Source organism: Clytia hemisphaerica, unplaced genomic scaffold (genome assembly GCF_902728285.1).
Source record: "Clytia hemisphaerica strain Z4C2 unplaced genomic scaffold, Clytia hemisphaerica genome assembly, whole genome shotgun sequence".
Taxonomy (NCBI): domain Eukaryota; kingdom Metazoa; phylum Cnidaria; class Hydrozoa; order Leptothecata; family Clytiidae; genus Clytia; species Clytia hemisphaerica.
In genome coordinates this window covers 31,854-53,011 of record NW_027103248.1, presented here as the reverse complement: position 1 = coordinate 53,011, position 21,158 = coordinate 31,854, and the positions used below count along the sequence as shown (strand labels likewise).

At 34.4% G+C, this 21,158-nt stretch overlaps 1 protein-coding gene across 1 annotated transcript in view; it reads left to right on the top strand.

The window, feature by feature from the left end:
• LOC136824667 (uncharacterized) overlaps window positions 1–21,158 on the top strand; it is a 50,631-nt gene that overhangs the window by 14,371 nt on the left and 15,102 nt on the right. The window lies entirely within an intron of this gene.

Genomic DNA, 21,158 nt, shown 5'->3' with positions numbered 1-21,158 from the left:
CTTTTTGACCAAGGCCGCTTATCTAGCCCTTCGGGCTTTACTATATCATTGGTCGACCCATGCCTTGTAAGGAGAACTGGGTACCATCACTCTGATAAAAGAGTATGGGGAGTATATCAGGGATTGCAATAGATGTGATGACAATATACTCATAGGTCCAACACCTGCAAATGTATGTTCTCCCGCACTCTTTTACAAAAAGCAAGGATATACACGTTTTTGTTTTTTTTAAGAAACACACTTTCAAGAAACACGAGGCTCAGAATGCCTAAAAACTAAGAAACACCTAAGAAACATGCTGAGGCTGAGAATGAGAAAATAACATTTTTTAATTCGGTTTTTTTAAGAACTTTCCAATCCAGCCTTCCATGAGGCTGATTATGTCAAAAAGTTTAGAAACATGTAAGAAACATTTAAGGCTCCAAAGGCCGATTTCTTAAGAAACATTGAGGCTGCTTGGTAAAACTAGTTTCTTAAAAAAAAAACGTGTATGCGCACAAAGCAAGGCTATATTGTACACCCCCTTCTAACGACCCGGTGGAATTTTATCAGCCATTGGGGGTAAAAGTAACGGACCAAAACTTGATGGGGATTAATATTCCCATGTTTTTGATGACTGGGGATTTGAATTCTTTTGTTTTCTTGCCAGAAAATTCAGTGAGGATGGAAAAAATAACACAATATTTTGCAGTGGGGATTAGCTTATCTGATTATTTTCAATGTAAACAAAAACGAGAGTATAATTTTCGACTGGGGACGATATTTTGGCCGATTTTTCCAGTGGAAAGGGTTCCCAGTGGGTCTGTGAGAAGGGGTGTCTTTGTGAAGGATTCAAGTCAGGTGCCCAAACAATTAGTATTTTGGTAAATAAATTGATATTGTGTTATTATAAATAAGGACTTTTACTGCCGAAGAAAAAGAATTGCAATTTGGGCAACAACATTTATATTTGGGGATGAGATTTGGATCTAGAAAATTGGCTTTCAAGGAGGAATGAGCTTAAATCTGTCTTTATTTGTAAGCATAAAATTGGGCACAGAGACGTGCGGCTGGTCAGGGTCACTCTTTTAGGCTCTGAATATATCTGACAGGGTCCTAAATTTACTAATTTTCAACATTCGTACTTGACAGGGTCGACTTATGCTTATTTCAGACAATTTTCAGGGTGGAATTTAGAATTTTTTTTAATTTTTCGTCTACTTTCAGTCATTTTTCAGTGATTTTTGCGTTTCAATTTTTACGTTCTGACAGGTCCCAATTTCCGAAAATTTAATTCGAAAATTCACTTAAGGGTTTTCTACTTTGATCATTACAACTTTATATTCTGTAAATTAACCAGGAACAGGTGCAATCTCGGATAAAAGGTCTGTAGACCTTGTAAATTGCTCAATAGTGCCAACAAAAGCCTTTTTGACACCTGGGAAATTCCCCAAATGAACCACAAGTGATTATTTGGCAGAAGACACCTTGCTTGCTAGCAGTTCTTGCAAGTTTTAGAATTCCAATGACTTCCAATGAATGAAAATGACTCAAAATGACTCAAAATGGGTGAACTTCAGCACCAGAGAGCTCTAAAAAGTTGTTTATAATTGATTAAACCATCTCAAATATGTTCTAATAGATGTCTTCTCGAAAAAGTTGAAGAGCAAAACTCATTGAACCTTCAAGAAGAGCAAAACTCATTGAACCTTCAACCTTCAATCTCAGACGAAAAAATAGCCTGAAGACTTTGCAAAAATTCATTTTCTTTAATGTCGAGTGGATTTGGCATCTGGAATTGTCACCCAAACTCTCCAAATCCAATAAAAACAACATTGGCCCTGGTAAAAATGGGTTTTCAGAGCTTATTTTGAAAAGTCTACAATCGGTATTGGAATTGCAAGTATTTTTTCGGAAAATTAAAGCAAAATTGTTCGGTATTTCGGTAATTACAAACCCCGTACGCCCCCCCCCTAAAACAGTTAAGAACATAGTCTGTAAAATACCAACCAGATAGGTAGCCAAACCAAAATTTTCGACCGCCGGAGGCGGTTTCTTTCATAGTGGTACGCTAATCTCGTTTTGCCTTGGCTCATTACTTTGTCTGCCATTTACTTTCGGTTTTTTTAACTAGATTACCCAGGTGTTTCTCTTTTTTTCCGCTAAATGTCTTTTATTCGGAATTGAATAATCGAGACATGAAAAATTACTATATTGTAATCTGTTTTCAATGAATAATCTAAAATGTACTGGAGATGACATGTAGGCGTCAATAATGTGCGCGCACTCTTTTACGAGCGTGATGCGTGATGGAAGGCGGTCGTTTCAGTGTGGTTTAGATCCACACTGTGACCTAGTTTAAATTATCTTCGATTATCCATATCTACCACTGGTCAAAATTTCAAGGTCATAGCACTTGCCAATTTACTCAACGGTCGTAAGGGGCTCATTTTCGGTTTTTTCAAAACTGCATGTACTTCCACCTCATAAACATACCTATTTTTTGGCTCTTTTGGAGAAGCTTAATTTAGCCCATAATACACCAAACTCGAAAAAACTGGAAAATCCCTGAAAAATCCGCCATTTTGATGACGTCATTGACAGAAAAACTTGAATAAGTTCAGGTAGAAAAAAGATTTCGAGCTCAAATTTCGACCAGAGACGTATATAAATATAAACAAGACGACTTAAAGTCGAAAATTTCGCATAATACTTCACATCAACGACGAAGACGCATGAAACGTGACTCCTGCAGCATTATGCATTTTGAATGAAGCGCTACACAAAATATAGAGAATGTATTGTACACACTGGTCATAGATACCCTGTTTTTTTTATGAAAAATATTAATCCATTAAAAAAAAGATTCCTTAAGGGGGTAGTCATATGAGATTTTGAAAATTGGTGAAAAATTTATCAATTTCGGGATTTAGGGCTTTTTAGGATCCTTTATCCTTCCTGAACATACCCTGAAAATTTCAAGGCCGTAGCATAAATATCTGCCGATATATTGGGTTTCTTATGAGCCCTGATATACAATTTTCTCCTTAGCAACGGGAAATCCCATCCGTTGCTAGGGCCTCATTTCCGTATGGCTGCTCTAAACATAGCATCATGACATACCAAATGAAAGCTCTTTTTACGCCCTTTTTGGGCGTCTGAGTCAATACCGCCTTTTTTCCCCGGGATTTCTTAATATAACGTAATTAAAGATGGTAACCGAAGAAGTGGTATTTTCAAAAACATTCACATTTTGGAGGCAGTCAGCTGTGTTTTTGACATGGAAACTGAGCTTATGTATTGTTTTGGATTGAATTATGATATTATTGAATGTTTCCTTTCATTTCTCACATCTGGGGAAGCTTTGGAAGCCTATATTTTGAGTGAAAGCAACAATTTGATTCTGCGAAACTGATGTTTTCAAACAGTAAAACTTGTACATCGAAAAAAACTTTTCAAAGTGATGGACTATAGACTTTGAATAAGGTTCGAAGCAAGGAACCAAACACATTCAATGATGTATCCATTATGATTCTTAAATCCAGTGGAAATCTAGTCTTTGATGAATCATGGCACTCATGGTGCCAGAGGCGATCCTGGAAAATTGAGTAAAACTATGCATGATTGACGTTCAACCTGAAGACACGTTTCCCTAAGATCAACACTGAAATTCAACTGTAAATGATATAAACAGATTTGAGAGAGCACAAGGATGATATATTTTGTTGGCAATATGTTTTTTGATGAGAAAATGCACTTTAATTGACTTAAAGCCATGTTTACGCGTTGTACGCAGAGTTGACGCAAAATACTTGGAGATTCCCGGAGCACGTGAAAGGCCATTTTTTTCAAAAAACTTGGACTATTTTAGTATTTCCAGTACCTTTTCAACATTAAAAGTTATGTATCAATCCATTTTGGTCAACCACAGTAAAAATTTTGTAAAACGGTCTATGTATCGCAGAAAAATTGAGAAAAACCTCTATTTTCAACTTTCTGCGCCGTTTTCTCAAAACACGTTTTAGGGGGTTTTCGCGCACCTTGTCAGCCTTTTCTCAGGATTGAGAAAAGCTATTGACTTGAAATTTTCAGGGTAGTTTTCCATTATGGTAAGCCTCAGGATGAATGAAGCAGTTTTTCAAAATAATCATTTTTTGACTTTTAAACTGAAAAAGTACAAATTTTAGGTTCCAGACCCCCTGGCTTGAAATTTTGAAAAATTTTTCCACTCATTCTGGAGACTTTCATAATATTAACCTTCACCAGAAAAAATTTTTTGAATAGCTTTCTTAGCTTTTCCTAAAAAGGTGACACAATATTTTTATAGCTTTTACCCCCTGGACGATATTACCCCCGTCTTTGCTATTTTTAGAATTTTTTTTTAATTTTTCATATCCTTTATAGTTGTGCTACAGTTGTGGAAAGTTTCATTGAAAAATATTTACTACTTCACAAGATATAACAAAAAGTTTAAAAAATGACATTTCAAATTTCTCATATGACTACCCCCTTAAAAAATGCGACTAAAGAATTCCATTCTATAAAGCGTAAACAAAATCTTTCAATTCAGAGAACTACCAATATACACTTGAGAAAAATAATTTTAAATTTTTTTGAAAATGAAGAAGAAAAAATTAACTTTTCATTCTTTGATGCCAGAAAACTCATTTTGTGCTTTGATGGAACTTGTGATAAAAACTTTCATTCAACTTCTTTCTATAAACAGTAGAATTTATCTAAAACTGAGAAAAATGGCTAGTCAGAAAAATCTGTTGTATACTACTTTCTGATATGAATGATGGCCCACCACCATCAAAATCATTTGACTTTTCCAGAAAAAAATTGAATATGGGGGGGTGAAGGATATAACATTTTTTGGAAATTCCCCCCCCCCCCTGGACATTGTGACTTTTGATCCCCCGGACAGCAGGTCTAACCCCCCCCCGCCCCGGACAAGCATCAGTTGACCCTATCAAGAGCAAGTTTACCCCCCCCCCAGAACAAGGCAAATCTTGTAGATTTTTCACTACCCCCCCCCCCCTCCGGGCACTATATCCTCCACCCCCATGTACAGACATTTTCTGGAAGAGCCCATTAAAGGCAAAAGGCACGCAGTTGAGTAGTTGAGCTCCAGCTTCTGGACTAAAAAATGGCAAGGTAAAAACTAGCCAACTTTAATCTTAAGAAATAATACTCCTTGAGATTAAACTTTGACTCCATTATAACTGCTTTAAACGGCATCCCATTAAATAAACACTCCATTGGGTTTTGCCGTTTATCCCGTGAAAAAAATATAGGGGCAAGATTTCAGAAAAGTAACAAGATTCTTAGTGCAGAAATGGGAACCTTATACAAACAACGGTACCATGATTCAAAATGAAAATCCTGATTAGCAAAAGGTGTATCAAGATCGGTGAAGTTTGATTGAAGCTTGATTAGTTTGATTTATTACCTTGTTTCCATTCTTTTTACATTCCGACGGCTTATTTAGCAGACGCCCACGTTAAAGCTTAAAGAGCGAGCCAATATCTATTATCCCATCAGGGAGAAAAAGCTGAAACTTTTACTAACCTAACTCATCGAACACCAATCAAACTTCATCGGATAAAAAACTGTCATCATTAACGAGGGACCGCTGTACATTTTGCAGTGGTGTACGGTGGGGCTGAATCTAAAATGTACTTTGTACGGTGGTGAAAATAGGTTAATTTGAAATCTGCTATACACCCCACCGTACCCACCGTACATCACAGTACTACAATGACAATGTAATTTCGATAATACAAAAATGATTGCTGGGGGCGGACGACACAGGATTTCAGAGGGCAAAAGTTTTCACCAAAATTCGAGATTTCCAAGGTGAGAGAAGAAAATGTATGAATTTCCAAGGCAATTGAATTAAAAAAGGCAAAAAAGAGTGGAAGTTCCAATGGATTTTGCTAAAGTACATAGATTTTTATCGGAATTTCCGACCACCACTGGAAAAGAAAAATTATTTCCAAGGCTAGAAAAAATTTAAAAATGCACGTCGTCTGACGGGGGGTAACAAAACGTAACAAAAATTTTCTGGAATGGCCCATTTCTAAGAAATACTTGCTAAACTGACTGTTTGTCACAACTGGTTTCACTGTTAACATATAACTATCTGGTGAAAAAGGAAAAAAAAGATCATACCTGTGCTGTTTGTAGTTTTGGTGAAGAAGAGAAGAGAGTGTATAATAATGTTGTTGTTGTGGAAAATTAACTCTTTTTGTACTACTTACCGAGCATGATCAATTGATTTTTATTGGTGCATTCACTAACTACACAAACATACACGAACATACTGTGAATATTAAACCTCTTTAAACACTCTACAAAAGACCAGAAAACATGATTACAGCAGCAGCAAGTTTCAAAAACATGTGCAATCAAGCAGCCATTAAAAAGTTCTCACGATAAATGTTTACAAAGGCTTGGTTACACTTCTTGCACTAGCATATTTTATTTATTAAGAAAAGCCCTGTTTTTTATCACTTTTTATCTTTGTGAGTGAGTCCACTTTTAGAATATTGGCCGTAGTACGCCCGCAGTCAAATGCCCACGCCAGAATTTGCGCCCCAAAAATTTTCTCGATACATACATACATAGAAAGACTATCGTAATACTTTCGCTATGCGAAATTAAAGATAAAAACCCCGGAATTTTACATTGTGTAAGAAATTTCTTTTTAGAAAAATCAGTCAATTCTGTTGAATATTGCAAATTTTTAGTTATATTTCCTAGTCAAAGTATATATTTTTGAAATCGCCAAGCTTTAAGCTTTCCAAAGATGTAAAAATAATGTTTATACGACCTATCTATAAAAAGTTGAATTTTTTTAGTATATGTAATCACATGATAACGAGCCAACGAGTGTAATTCGAGAATAATAGCACGATTTCGTGAAATTTGAGACAAAAAAATTCTTGAGTGCAATTTTCGAATTGCAAGAGTTATCATGTGATTACGAGCTAATCGCACAATGTGGTTCGCTGCTTTTTCGCCTTTGTGAAAGAGAATTACACTAAAGTATTATTTTTCTCTTCTCTTTATGTTTTTCTTTTATTGTTGTTCATAGTTTTTCTTTCTCACAAAATGAATTTCGAATGAAATTAAAACGTTCGATAAAAAAAAAAGAAAAAACATTAAACTCTATTTTGTAAACATTGGCGCGTCATTGAAGAGTGTGATTAATTGCTTTCTACATAGACTAGAGTCTACTTCTGGCTGAACTTTGCTTTTTGATAATTTTTGATAACGCTGAGTCCAGTGAAGTAGACTAGGAGCGTTTGGCGAGGTCGCCATTTTGAAAAAGCATGTCTAAAATCCAAATAACAAAAAAACTACTTGGAGTTGAAAGATATAATCAAAAATGAGAAACAAACATCAATAACAGATTTGCAATCCCTTATTCTCAAATAAAAACATTGCTTCATACTGTTTTTACCTTCCAAAATCAAGTAAAATCTGGCCTAAGCAAAAACATATTACCATATACTACCGGGTCACTTAATCGCGCCATCCAGTCTATCAAAAAGCTTTAAGTGGACCCCGGGCTACTTTCTACATAATGCAATTATGCTCTCTTTGAAGGCGCGCTAAATGGAAAAAATCATAGACTAAAACCTGGCTATTTAGAGAAAATAAGAACTCTTCTTTTGAGGACTGAAAATATTTTCAAATATTAATAAACAGGTGTCCTAATAAGGTCCTGAGGGGATTGGAAAAAGTCGAAAAATTAGCAAAAGGGGGAGGGGCGTTAATAAAGGCATCTGAGAGTAAAATGGTGAAGATAAGAACATTTTGAGAACGTTCTGAACATCCACAGGCTTCAAAATTGTTGGATGTTCTCATAAAAAATAACGTGTAACCGGGATATCAAAGCTGTAAATTAATTTCTTATTTACAGCCCCTTCTCACAGACCCAGTAGGATTTTTTTCAGCCAATGGGGGTAAAAATAACGGACTGAAACTCGATGGGGATTGGTATTCCCATATATCTTTTATGACTGGGGATAAAAATTCCATTGTTCCATAAAGCATATTATTTTACAGTGAGGATTGGTTTATTTGATAATTATAAGTGGGGACAAAAATTGGATTACAATTCTCCACTAGGGACGATATTTTCGCCAATTTTTCCAATGGGAAGGGGGCCCAGTGGGTCGGTGAGAATAAGGGGTGTTTATTTTTTATGTTTCTACTATTTACAGCTCGGTCTACCTAAAAGGTTGTAAACCCAGGGTCGGTAAATTTTTAGCTTCGAGCAATGGAGATTAATTCGACAAAGTTCATATGCACTATCGTTTTAGGAAGGCTAGACAGTATACCAGATACATCAAATAAAAAAAAGGTTTACAGCCTTGATATCCAGTTTATACCGTATCAAGGCTTAAAAGACAGCTATATTTTAAATGGAAATTAAAAAGTTCATGAAAATCTTACCTTTTCGGTGTTGTGAACATCTAGAAAAATCGAAAGTATTCAATAAATTAGCATTTTCAAAAACTACACAAAAAACCACTCCTTATACTGTATTGATAACATACGCTTTGATAAAATAACATCACATGATACGTGTTTGAACGTGTTTTTGTTGACATTGGCATGTATATGTTTTTATTTATACAAGATCGACGGTAGAGGGAAAAATAACACGAACAATGCCTCTCTTCAAAGAATTTGTCATACGGTATCAAATAACACATTTTTTTTATTAGAACGTTTTGGTTTTGTCTGAGTCCTAGATGTGCTTATTTCTTTTGAGTCTAATACACGTTTTTTTATTAGAACATCTAAAATTTTTTGAAGCTTTCGGATGTTCTTAACTTTTTGAGTTTTAAGCCTAAAAATGAAACATGTTCTTATTTTCCCCATTTTTATGTTTTTTTAAATGTATTTTTGTAAGAAATTAGGTGTTTTAGAGTACGCAAAGCCTTAAAATGTTATTAACTTGTTCTTAACATTTTTGCCATCGAAGCCTTATGTTCTTATATTGTTTGTTCTTATAAAAAAATGTGTATGTTCTTCTCTTGGAATGAATTCACTTAATGTATACAAAATCATCTTGGGTCATGAAAGTTGCCTCTAAGTTGAACAGTTCTGCTCTAAATTAAAGCTGGGAAGAAAAAGAACAGAAAGAATTACTGTCATTGTGAGACTTTCAGATAATTATGAGCAAAAATAGTTGATCTTTACAATTACAATTCCAAGACTGGTTTTACAATCTTCCTTTATTGCCGACCCAAAAAAATATCAGCGTTTTGATTGGTCGAGAGCATCGAGATATTTGCGATATTTCATATTTCTTTAGTCTGGAAATATGACCGCGTTGACTTTTGGGTAGCCAGTACCTTCCCACAAACCAAATTTTTTCTTTGTTTTATGGTCAGTTACACTTTGAAGCGTTTGTCGAAAGTTATCGCACTGTGGTGGAGGGTGACGTCGATTCCGTGTGGAGTGCATAAAGGCGGGAAAAACACAGAACTCGAAAGCAAAGACTGGAATGGACGACCGAATAGAATTTCTTGGTGGAGAGGTTGCGCGTCGATGTCAAATCTAGTCTTAATTTTAGAGTTCCGTGCATAAAATCAAAACAAAAGAATCCTCGGGATCGGGGTAAAGTTTTGGTGAGCTAAAAGTGCTTGTTTTTCAAAACGAGAGTATTTTGATACACCCCTTTATAACGAAAGAACTATAGAAGCAAAAAAGTCTCCAAGCAGCTCCAATTAATGGTATTGTCAACAGGCTAATTTAATAAAAAAGGAAACCCCCCTTCTTCAAAAGGTTTTCTTAGTTGCAGAGAAACAACCAAAATCAAAAAACTCTCAGCACTAGCCATAGCCAGTCTTTGAAACAGGGATGTTAAATAATGAGGATTCCAAGACTAGTATTTGATGGAATAAGTCGATCTCGTACAATTCCAAGATACAGAGGTACAAAATAAAAATAAATATTTGTTACATCATTATTTACTTGAAAAATTATCAAAGTTTTTATAAAAGTTGTAATAAAATTATCACCATGACTGTAAAATCTTAAAAGAAAAGGAAAGTCAGAGAAAAATAACAAAATTTAGGTAGATTCCTCCCACAGTTCGAAGCAAAACCTCCAAATTTTACTGGCTATCTAGTTTCCAAAAGTTGAGGAATTTGAAAGCTTTTAATCTTCACTCAAAATTAATTGGTAGTAAACCTTTAAACTCTAATTATTCAGAACAAAACTTTTCACATAAAAATATAAAAAATCTGTCATTGTATCAACTTCAGCGCATAAGTTTTAAATCAAAATCAAAAAAATAGTGTCAAGTTTTGATATGTCAAGATTTGCCAATGACAATACAATGGTCACTGGTGCTGAGAGTTGAAGAAAATCATTTCCACACCCAGCAACATTCATTATAAATTCTTTCGAATCGAATACAATCAAATTTCAGTTTACTTTCAATCGTATTTTATGTCAATTTACATTCTACAATTCAATTTATGTCACATTTTCAAACAAGCGATCACAAACCACGTCGAACCGCCAATAAAAACAATAACAAACAAACAGTTCTTCTTTCCACTGGAATAAGCGAGGGATAAATTCTTCTAGGTTTCAGGTCATATCCAAAAGATATTCGTTGCCATCCCAAAACATACAAAAAGTCCATACCAAGTTCGTATATCATCAGCACTATTATGGCTAGGATCCAAACCAAAGCAAAGAAATGGTTTGATAATTTTCATTCACCATAACAGGATTGTAGAAGCCGAGAGATTAAACTTTTATGGGAATAACCCGACCCAACGACTCTGCTGCTGTTGATGCAATGATAAAATTTCCATCTTCTTTCTCATCCTTCCGCAGATTTTTGTTTCTTTTCAAGAAAGAGCCATTCACTTTTCAAAACAAAAAAAAATCACTCAAACAATTTTCAACATTCGAATCACAAAATTCGAAAGTTCGAAAATCTATTTGAACTTTACCGCTCGAAGCAATGCAATGACTTCTTGAAAATCAGAAAAAGGCACATGCAATGGAGTGCAACTTGTCCAAAGTCACGGCAAAATGCGCCGCGCCGAAGAGAAAATCTTGGACGGACTTTCCCGTCCAAGAACATTCGATTCCACGGCAAAAAGTAACAGACGTTAAATCGCGATAAAAAAGCGGTTTTCGTCTGACAGGCTAACTTTTGGGGGACTGGGTAAGCGGCGGGAGAAAAATCAAAACAAAACAGCCGAAAAGAACAGAAGAACTGACTTTCGGAGAAACTGGCTTGGGAATCAAAGGGAAAAACGCAACAAAAATATGTTCAGATTAACTTTTACTTTGGAGTTCTTCCATAAAAGACACTAAAATCAAATCTGATAAACTAAGAAATTGTAAAACTACTTGACATGACCCAAATATTTTCAGCTTTTGGTATAAAATTCGTCCGTATGTAACCAAACAGTTTTTTATCAATGCATACAAAAAACTTGAGATTCTTGAATGTTTGCCAGTAAGATTTCTCATAACATAGCAAGGGAAGTGGTGATTTTTGAAAAAGTTCTCTCCTAATTCTCCTTCTTGACGAGGTACGTCCTTGAATTGTAAACTCAACAATCATTTATACATCTTCCTTCTAAAATTCGAAACAATTAAAGCTGGACGATAATCAAGAAAGTATCCAAATCGTTTTGCTCTTGAAAAAAATGTTGTTCTTTAACCATATTACAAGCATACATTTCCATCATGGAACTCCTTTCCTCTGCTATTCTTTTCCATGCATCGAAACAAAAACATAGAAAAAGACTGAATGTTATCAATCTGATTAATCCAACGATGAAAGGTTCCTTCTCTATCGAAACAATACTGTACACCATCTGCATTTTGAGTTATCAATCTAGAAACTTTCAAATACGTCTCTGCAACTCTTCAAAACAAAACTTCTCGATCGTAAAATGATCGAAAATACTCCTCTGTTTTGTTTTTGTGTGAATATTGTCGGCGGGAACATATCGAATGTTTTATTGTTCGAATCTAACGTTCGAATTAGATTTTCGAATAAAAACATTCGAAACTACACAGAAGAAAGAATCAAGGCGGAAGTAAGTTTTAAAACAAAAACAAAAAGAAATTTATATCAGGACAATTTTTTTGAGTCGACAATAAATTAGTTATCACATGACTTCTCGTGCAATACTCGATATTTTACTCGTTCCGAGATTTTACCGAGATTTTTCCTCGCCTAAAGGCTCGGAAAAATATTACGGAAAAATCTCCGAACTCGTAAAATATTTCTCGTATTGCACTCGAAGTCATGCGATAACTAGTACATATTCCGGTCTTCTTATATTCAGTCTAACCAGTCTAATTGTTATGCAAAGCAATTAGTATACATAATCACATGATAACGAGTGCGATTCGAGAATAATTGCACGAGTGATTATTTTCTTTGTATACCGAGTTTATTCGTTCTACATCTGCAATTTGAGCTTTACTTTAAGCTCATTTGACGTCAATCGATACTTCGATTGTCAGCCAGATTGAGAGAGAATGATATATCAGTGAAGGTCATATTTCCCTAACACCCTGCCTGGTAGTGCTTGGGAATCGAACACAGTCCATTGCGGTGCAATTCTGTGATCAAAACCTTCACACAATTTTGTGAGAAAGAAAAGTTATTGCCCCCGCAGGAGCGTAGCGACGAGGAGGCACTCATAGTTTCACGCATAGATATTGGACTGGAATCTCAAAATTTTGTTGCGTTTGTTTTGTCGCCCAAGCATCCCCGTAGTTAGTCTCTTCCGTAAATGTTCGGTTTTTTTCTGGGACGGTAGTATACATATTTTCATATTACGTTATATGCTATTACCATTATTACATATTACAATTACAGTTTTGATTTAGCTTTGAAAAGCTGAAGCGATATGTAAATCATAACAGTGTATGATATAACACGAATTACAATATTACTTGTGCAAATCAAAACAAACAAAATGGCAGACTGGTTATGATGATGATGAGCTGATTCATTGACTGGAAAAAGTGTTTTGTATGTCAAATTTTGTTTCTTGTCTTTGAAACTGAATACTAACTACTGTAATTTAGTCAGAAGTTCACTTCAACAATGATTTCAATTCTTTTTCCGGAATCTTTAAAGAAATTTGCTCAAGTTTTCAAATGTACATTTGATATTTTTGCTCAAACTCTAATTTATCTTTGTCTTTTATTTTATTAATAACTACCTTTATTGTTTATAGAGTTTCTCGAGCTTTAAATACCATCATATGGTTGTAACTCGAGAAAGTCCTTCTTAACTTAGTAAAACAAGATACCGGCAAAGTACAAAAAAGTTGCAATTGTATTGAAGTTTTTACAAGATGCTCACATAATTGGTTATTCAAAACAATAGAGATGACGCGTTCTTTAGAAAAATATAATAAAAGTTTTTGTTTGAATAGTTAACGACCAATTCAATGACAAAAATTCTTGTAAATGTTCAACTTGACCCAAAAGTTGAATCCAAAAGTGGTTGAATGAATGTTGAATGTCAATCAATGTAAACAAACTTTTTCTTTTGGTCTTCAAAATAGATTTACCTCACTTAGAGCTTTTTCACTGTTTTTTCAGTGTGGTAAATCTATTTCAAAAACCTGCAAAAAGTTTGTTTACATTCGTTTAACTTTACATTCGCACATTCAACTTTTTCATGCAGTTGTGATAGCCTAAATAACTTACGCTCCAATTCTGGCTTTCCAAGTTAGGATGGACCTTCCCGAAGGCATTTAACGCTGGTTAGACTAGGTACACAGACAGTCATACAGAAACACCATAAAGCGAAAGTACATATAGCTATAAACTCAAAAAGTCTAGCTTCCTGAAGGCACGTCTCTTCATTGTCTGCACTGCTTGGAGAAAAGATTGCATCATGAAAAAGTACTATGCACTTGAAAAAAAATTTAGGCGCATTTCAACTTTTCTCGACTGTACGTCTGAATGGACCACAATGGCATTCCTTTATTTTTCTTTTGACCAATAAAATAGAAGATTTTGTTTGAGAAGTGCAAACACAGCATACGCAAGTGGAGGCCGGGCCTTAATTAGGATTGGTTTCTATTTCACCCTATTTAAGATGGCGCAGAACTTTTTGATAAATTTCATACGCAGTATCCTCTTGACTTTTATTAGACAAAGTTGCAATAGAGAATTGTTGAAATATACAGCCAATGAAAAAAACAAGCTATTTCTGATTGGTTACCTTGTTGATTTATTCACCACTATATATTTTGCCTACAATCTAAGATGTCTGCGGTATAATAAGAAAAGGTCTATTTAGTGAATAATAATCACGATATATATTGTTGTAAGAAAGAAACTAAGGAGAAAAAAACAAACAGGAGATGTGAAAACCTGTAAGCTAATGATACCATAACTTTTGAAATATATTTTTGAGAAGTTTTTCCAGCAATTAAATCAATCAATTATTCCTGATTATTTTTTAATGTTTTAATCTTTAAAGCATTAAAGCTTTATAAGTGCATGACATGATCTTTATGTGGGGGCATTTAGTGAAAGCTATTCTCAACTTCAGTTGAGCTACAATCTGACAATGTCTATCTGTCTGTCTGTCTGTGTGTGTGTGTCTGTCTGTCTGTCACAAAAACTTTAGGGCAGCCTGGAGACTTCAAAAATGCTTGGATTTGGCTGAGATTTGGCACACTTGTTCCTTGGGTGAATATCTGGGGGTGTTTTTTTCATTTTTTGAAAATTTTGATTTTTGAGGCCTGGGGACGAGTTTTTCGCCAAAACGAGGCTAAAACTTTGGGGCAGCCTGGAGACTTCAAAAATGGTCATATTTAGCTGAAATTTGGCACACTTGTTCCTTGGGTAAATATCTGGGGGTGTTTTTTTCATTTTTTGAAAATTTTGATTTTTGGGGCCTGGGGACGAGTTTTTCGCCAAAACGAGGCTAAAACTTTGGGGCAGCCTGGAGACTTCAAAAATAGTCATATTTAGCTGAAATTTGGCACACTTGTTCCTTGGGTGAATATCTGGGGGTCTTTTTTTCATTTTTCAAAAATCTTGATTTTTGGGGCCTGGGGACAAGTTTTTCATCAAAACGAGGCTAAAACTTTGGGGCAGCCTGGAAACTTCAAAAATTGTCGTATTTAGCTGAAATTTGGCACACTTCCTCCTTGGGTAAATATCTGGAAGTGTTTTTTTTTCATTTTTCAAAAATCTTGATTTTTGGGGCCTGGGGACGAGTTTTCCGCCAAAACGAGGCTAAAACTTTAGAGCAGAGCCTACAGGCCTCAAAAATGGTTGGATTTGGCTGAAATTTGGCACACTTGTTCCTTGGGTGAATATCTGGGGGTCTACAATTTGAAGCCACTGAAATTGAGCCCAGTGCGTTGCGCACGTTCGACTATGACTAGTAAATAACAATAAAAAAAACATAGAGAGAAGAGAAAAATATGACTTTCAGTGGAATTTACTTTCCTAACGGGGAAAAAGTGGTGTGATTAGCTCGTAAATCACATAATAATTCGTACAATTCGAAAATTGCACTCGTAATTTTCTTGTTTCGAATTGCACTCGTTATCATGTGATTACATATACTAATTAGAATAATAACAAAAGAAAAGACACTCCGTCATTAATATCGTGTACCTTTTGTAACCGCTGTTTTGTAGCCCCCAAAAATAAAGCCTGTCCCAAAAGTATGGGGATGTGTATGTTACTTCTTTAGCAATTTCTTAGCACTCATTCATGCTATGTTAAAAAGTTAAAATATTCTCGAGGAGAATTATCTAATATGAAGGTGGAAAAAAGGTTTGAAAATTGGAATAACAAACAAGTTGAGGGGGGACTTGAAAAAAATTTATTTCCGGAGGAATTGCAGGGATAGAATAAGAATGTCCTGAGTGGAAAATTATCATAACATTAATTGACGAGAGGGGCGTCTATTAGAGACGAAAATTTTTAAGCCCTCCTCTACTAAAATGTTCTTAGTTTTCTCATTTTCATTATTTTGTGAGTAATTTGGTTAAAAATCCTAAAAAACTGCATGTTATAGAGCTAGCAGAACGTTTTAATGTTTTTGAAATATTCTCAAGTTTTTAACGAGGGCTTTTATGTTCTTATATAAAAAATATCTCAATGGTACTTAAAGAGCTAACTACAGTCGTTAAAGGACCGAATTAAATCATGTCTCTTCTTGAAACCACATCATGTCGATTGTAAATAATAGCTTTCGTTGAAACAACATTCCTCGTGATAGTTTTTCAAATGCTCTATTTTGGAATGATGAATACTGCAAGCAAATTAAAGTCTATCGAGATATAATTGGCAGTGGAAACAAGAATGTCTGTATCTTTTGATAGTCAAATATAATTTCGAAATTTTTTTTGCTTGTTTTAGAGAATCAAATGCGCTATATTTGAATGTATTTTTGGTTGAAAAATTCGCAATTTTTAGCGGTTAAATTTGCGATTGCAAAAATTGAGCTTTTTTTCTACTTATGCTACAATGTTCATTTTTACACTAGTGGTAGTTCAACCTTAGGTTAAGAAGGTTGTCAAATTTAATTTCAAGGTAAACGGAAAAGTCCTTTGGAAGATATGGGACCCGAAATACCCCTTGCTAGCACTTTTCTGTGAAACATCAAACTCCAAATTTTTAATAAAAAGGGGGGTCGAAACGGTTCAAGTCATCAAAAAAGATAACATAACCCCTGTTTTTAGTTTTTTTGCAATCGCAAATTTAACCGCTAAAAATTGCGAATTTTTCAACCAAAAATACATTCAAATATAGCGCTTTTGATTCTCTAAAACAAGCAAAAAGAATTTTCGAAATTATATCGGACTATCAAAAGTTACAGACATTCTTGTCTCCACTGCCAATAATATCTGGATAGACTTTAGATGTATTCTTTGCATTAACAAGACTCTTAACAGCTTTTGGATAAGTCGGAAATTACATCATAACAACGACTCTTTCTGCTGAATATGCTAAAGTGAAATATATCAAATCTCTATATAGATCTATAAAAATACCTTGTGTTGATAATGTATGCTTACCTGTATGCTTATCGTATCTTGTTTTGAACCAGAAAGGCTAGCACGCTCTTACACTTCTGTGTATGTTTATTTTTCTTATAAGCATATACTTTATAAGAATCAAATCAATAACTCTTGATAAACGGTGATATACCCTTCGGTTATTAGTTTTTACAAAGTAAACAAGGGGTGGCGCGCAATATGAGCATATTTATTTTTCTTATAAGCATATACTTTATGAGAATCAAATCAATGACTCTTGATAGACGGTGATATACCTTTCGGTAATTAGTTCTTACAAAGAAAACAAGGGGTGGGGCACAATATGAGCATATTTATTTTTCTTATAAGCATCTAATTCATAAGAATCAAATCAATAATTTTGATTGACAGCCATATACCTTTCGGTAATTAGTTCCTACAAAGTAAACAAGGGATATCCAACCTCGTCCCCGTGTATCCAAGTCCTTATTTACGTTACTGCACTGATAGACGTCAGAGAATATCTAGCGCTCTATCAGTAAGCAATAATAAAGCTGATAATGCACAGGGAACGAGGCTTAGGGATATCAAGATATTTTACTATATGTTCCGCCAAGCTGTACACCTCGTTTCTTTTTTTATCAGCGAAAAGAGAGAAGAAAAATAATTGATTCTGTGTTCGTTCTTTCTTGTGCAAAAACATTTTCGATATTGTGCTGTGTATAATGGTTTCAAAGGAACGAGACAAGCGCTCAACGTTAGAAATCTCTAACTGTGCACTTTTTGGATGGCGTTCCAATAAAACGATCTGGTGAAATGCGGCCTTCAAACGTTCACTTTCGATTATTAATGCGTTGGCGGGGGATTCATAGCGACAGGTACTTGCTAGTTGTAAAATTTATTCATAAAACATGTCTCAAGACAATTAGTATGACACACAGAGAAACTTTGATAAACATTGCAAATTTAGTGAAACACACACAAGAAACTTCTTTCTATAGAAGTGGTACGACTCGATACTTTTTTTTCCGGACACCCTTTATAGCCATAGAAATTACTTACCATAGTCTCGTTAAAGATTAAAGCGACAGGATATTTTAACCCTATTGGCCCCAAGCTTTTTTGACTTTGGTATCCCCAGGGGGGGGGGGGGTAGAATCTACCACCCTCGATTATTTTTGATCTAGAAGAGCTATGGTCATGAAATTTGGTACAGATGTTCTCCATCATTAAACAAATTTCCAGGTAGAAAAAAAAAATTGATTACGTCATTCAAAAACCGATGACGTCATCACAAAATTTCCACCTGTCGGAAAAAAGCCCAAATATATGGTTTACAAAAATGGCTATTACAATCGAACCAAAAAAGATAATTAGATTCTGTTTAAAGATTCAGAAAGATAAGAGGTTGTTCTTTAACATAATTGCCGGTTTTGAGATTTCAATAAAGACTTTCTCTTAAAATCTATGCTGAAGATGAGTAAAATTTTCAAAATTTGATGACGTCATAAATGATGACGTCATCATTTTCAAATTTTTTTTTCAATTTTTCAAATTTATATTGTCAATGCCTATCACGTGTGAAAATTTGAAAATGATTGAATAAATAGTTCAGAAGTTATCAGAACTTTTAAATTTTGAGTTTTAAGCGATTTTAGCTGGGTTTTATGTCATGTTTCACAATAAAGTCATAAAACCTGATCTGAACAACCTATGACCCTAAAATTTTGCACAAGTACTCTTAATTAGATTTTGTCAAAAGTCAGAAAGTTTCAGGTCGTTTGAAAAATTTTTCTCAGAGATATTCACAAAAGAACTCCAGCGTGGTAGATTCTACCCCCCCCCTGGGGCATGAAAAAGCGAAGACTTTTTTCTTTTCAGATCTAGTGCCATATTTGAAACAAAGAAATTATCATCTATTATAAGAAAAAGAACTAGGCTAGCGAAAAAAAGTCAACTCTCTCTTACCTGAACCCGGAAGATCGGGCACGCGGCACCCATACGCCATTCGGTAAACCTATAACCCCCCCCCCCTTTCCCTGGAGCTCGAATTAAAGAAATATTCGAAAAATAGAGGTACACGAAAAAAGTAAGTAGAGTGTACACTTTCTGTCGTTTTTACAAACATTTAAATATCTCAAAAAATCTCAAAAATGGTTAAAAAATTTATTATTTACAATTTGTATTTAATTATACGTGCAAGTAGATTTGTGTTTTGCTTCATTTTTTGATTGGACGAAAGACATAAAGAATTCTTGATCGCTACAAAAAATTTCTTAAAAATTTACCATTTCAGAAATTTTGTCCGATTATTTGCTAGATTCTTATTTCCGGATGGGAACAGCCAAGATATTCGTCTCTGATAGTATGACTACAATCATGGTCAGAAAATGATGACATTTCTGGGTATTTTAACGGTTTTCAAAAATTTTCAAAGTTCGGGCGAGAATGACATTTTCAGGCTTTTGATTCCGCTATCCGTGAAAACCCTCACTTCAAGGTACTTTAAAAATAATTATTTTCTCAAAGAGTTAATAAGATTTAAGATAAGCTTTAAAGACTTTTGGATCCTCCTTTTCTTCTATGCCAATACCAAATTAACCATATCATATCATTTTGAGCCAAGGAAAAAATCCACATTTTTTTCAAAATACATACTTTGTTGTAACGTCCAAATCTCAAGAACCATTTCCCATCGAATTCAGTTGTTTTTCTTACGGTTTATTCTTGATAAATACATTCTTTGAACTTCATTTTGTTCAATAAAGCGTTCCCATAATGCAAAGTCATCCAATTGAATCGCGAATTTTTGGTGGCTGGTGTATTGCCACCCAATAAACATTTGCACGTTCTTTTCTGAAAAATTTTAAAGTAAAGTCTGTCTCAATATAATTTGCAGTGGAGACAAAAATGGCTGTAGCTTTTGATAGAATTCGAATTAGATAGCGGTTTTGTGCTTGTTAAAAAATAATCTGAAGTAGAATATTATCAGAAAAGAAAAAAAATTGAAAAATATTTCAATTTTCATTTTCCGATCTTTGAGTTTTTTTTTATGACAATATCCCACTCCCATTCTCTCAAAAGTTACAGCCTTTTTGTCTTCGCTGCAAATTATATTGAGACAGGCTTAAAAATATCTCACCTACCTTGAGTGGATTAATTTTTGCGTGAAATTTTTTTTCACGTTCATTTTCCTAAGGTTTTTGTCGGAATTCGGATTTTGAAAATCTTGCAAAAAAGAAAATTCGCGAAAATCGCGAAAACTAATCCACACCAAATTTAATCATAGTATGATTTAATCCACGCCAAAGCTCAATTCTTTCCATTTTTAGCCCGGCCGTAATTTAGTTCCGATCCTTTACGCCGGCCCTTATTACGCCAGCGACGAAAAAATTACCGCCGACAATGAAAAACCAATGACAGATTAAGGGCTCTGACCATAGTGAATTTTTCATAATTGCCGTGTTTAAAATGTGTTTTCTGACTGATGTAACCAACAAAACTATGGCATGTTATACATTTTCTGTTAGACAAACTATTCTTGAATCTGAAAATTCAAAAATTGCATTGAAAAAATTTGATAAAAAAGAAAATGAAGACTTTTGCGAGGAAGAGTATTTCAACTTTGAAGAGCTTAGTTTCGGCGAAGAAAAAACATTTTGAAAAATTTTTCGCAGTAGATGATGTATCTTTTACCGAACAATAAAAATCTATGCGGAAAATTTTTGTAAATGCTTCTTTTTCTCGAAATCTTCAAAATAGTGGTTTTTCATCAATTTTTCATCTGGATTTTGCTTAAAAAAACAGTCATAACTTTTGACACATCTTTTTAGAAAAATTTTCCGCAAAATTTGAAATAGTTAAATTCTTTGCGGACAGTGTAAAGAAATTTTGAAACAAAAAAGTTAATTACCCATTAAAAATAAGCACTTTTTGTAAAAGAGGGTGATGCAACATATTATTAACATCTTTCTAAAATTCATAACGTCATTTTTGCAATTAAATTCTTAATTGCTCTTAAGGGATTCGATTAAAAAGCAATTTATAAAGGCAATTTTTTGTTAAAAGTGTTAAGGAACCTGAAATATAACTTTTATGTTCAAATACCAAAATCAATTTTTGGACTATGGTCAGAGCCCTTAATTTTTG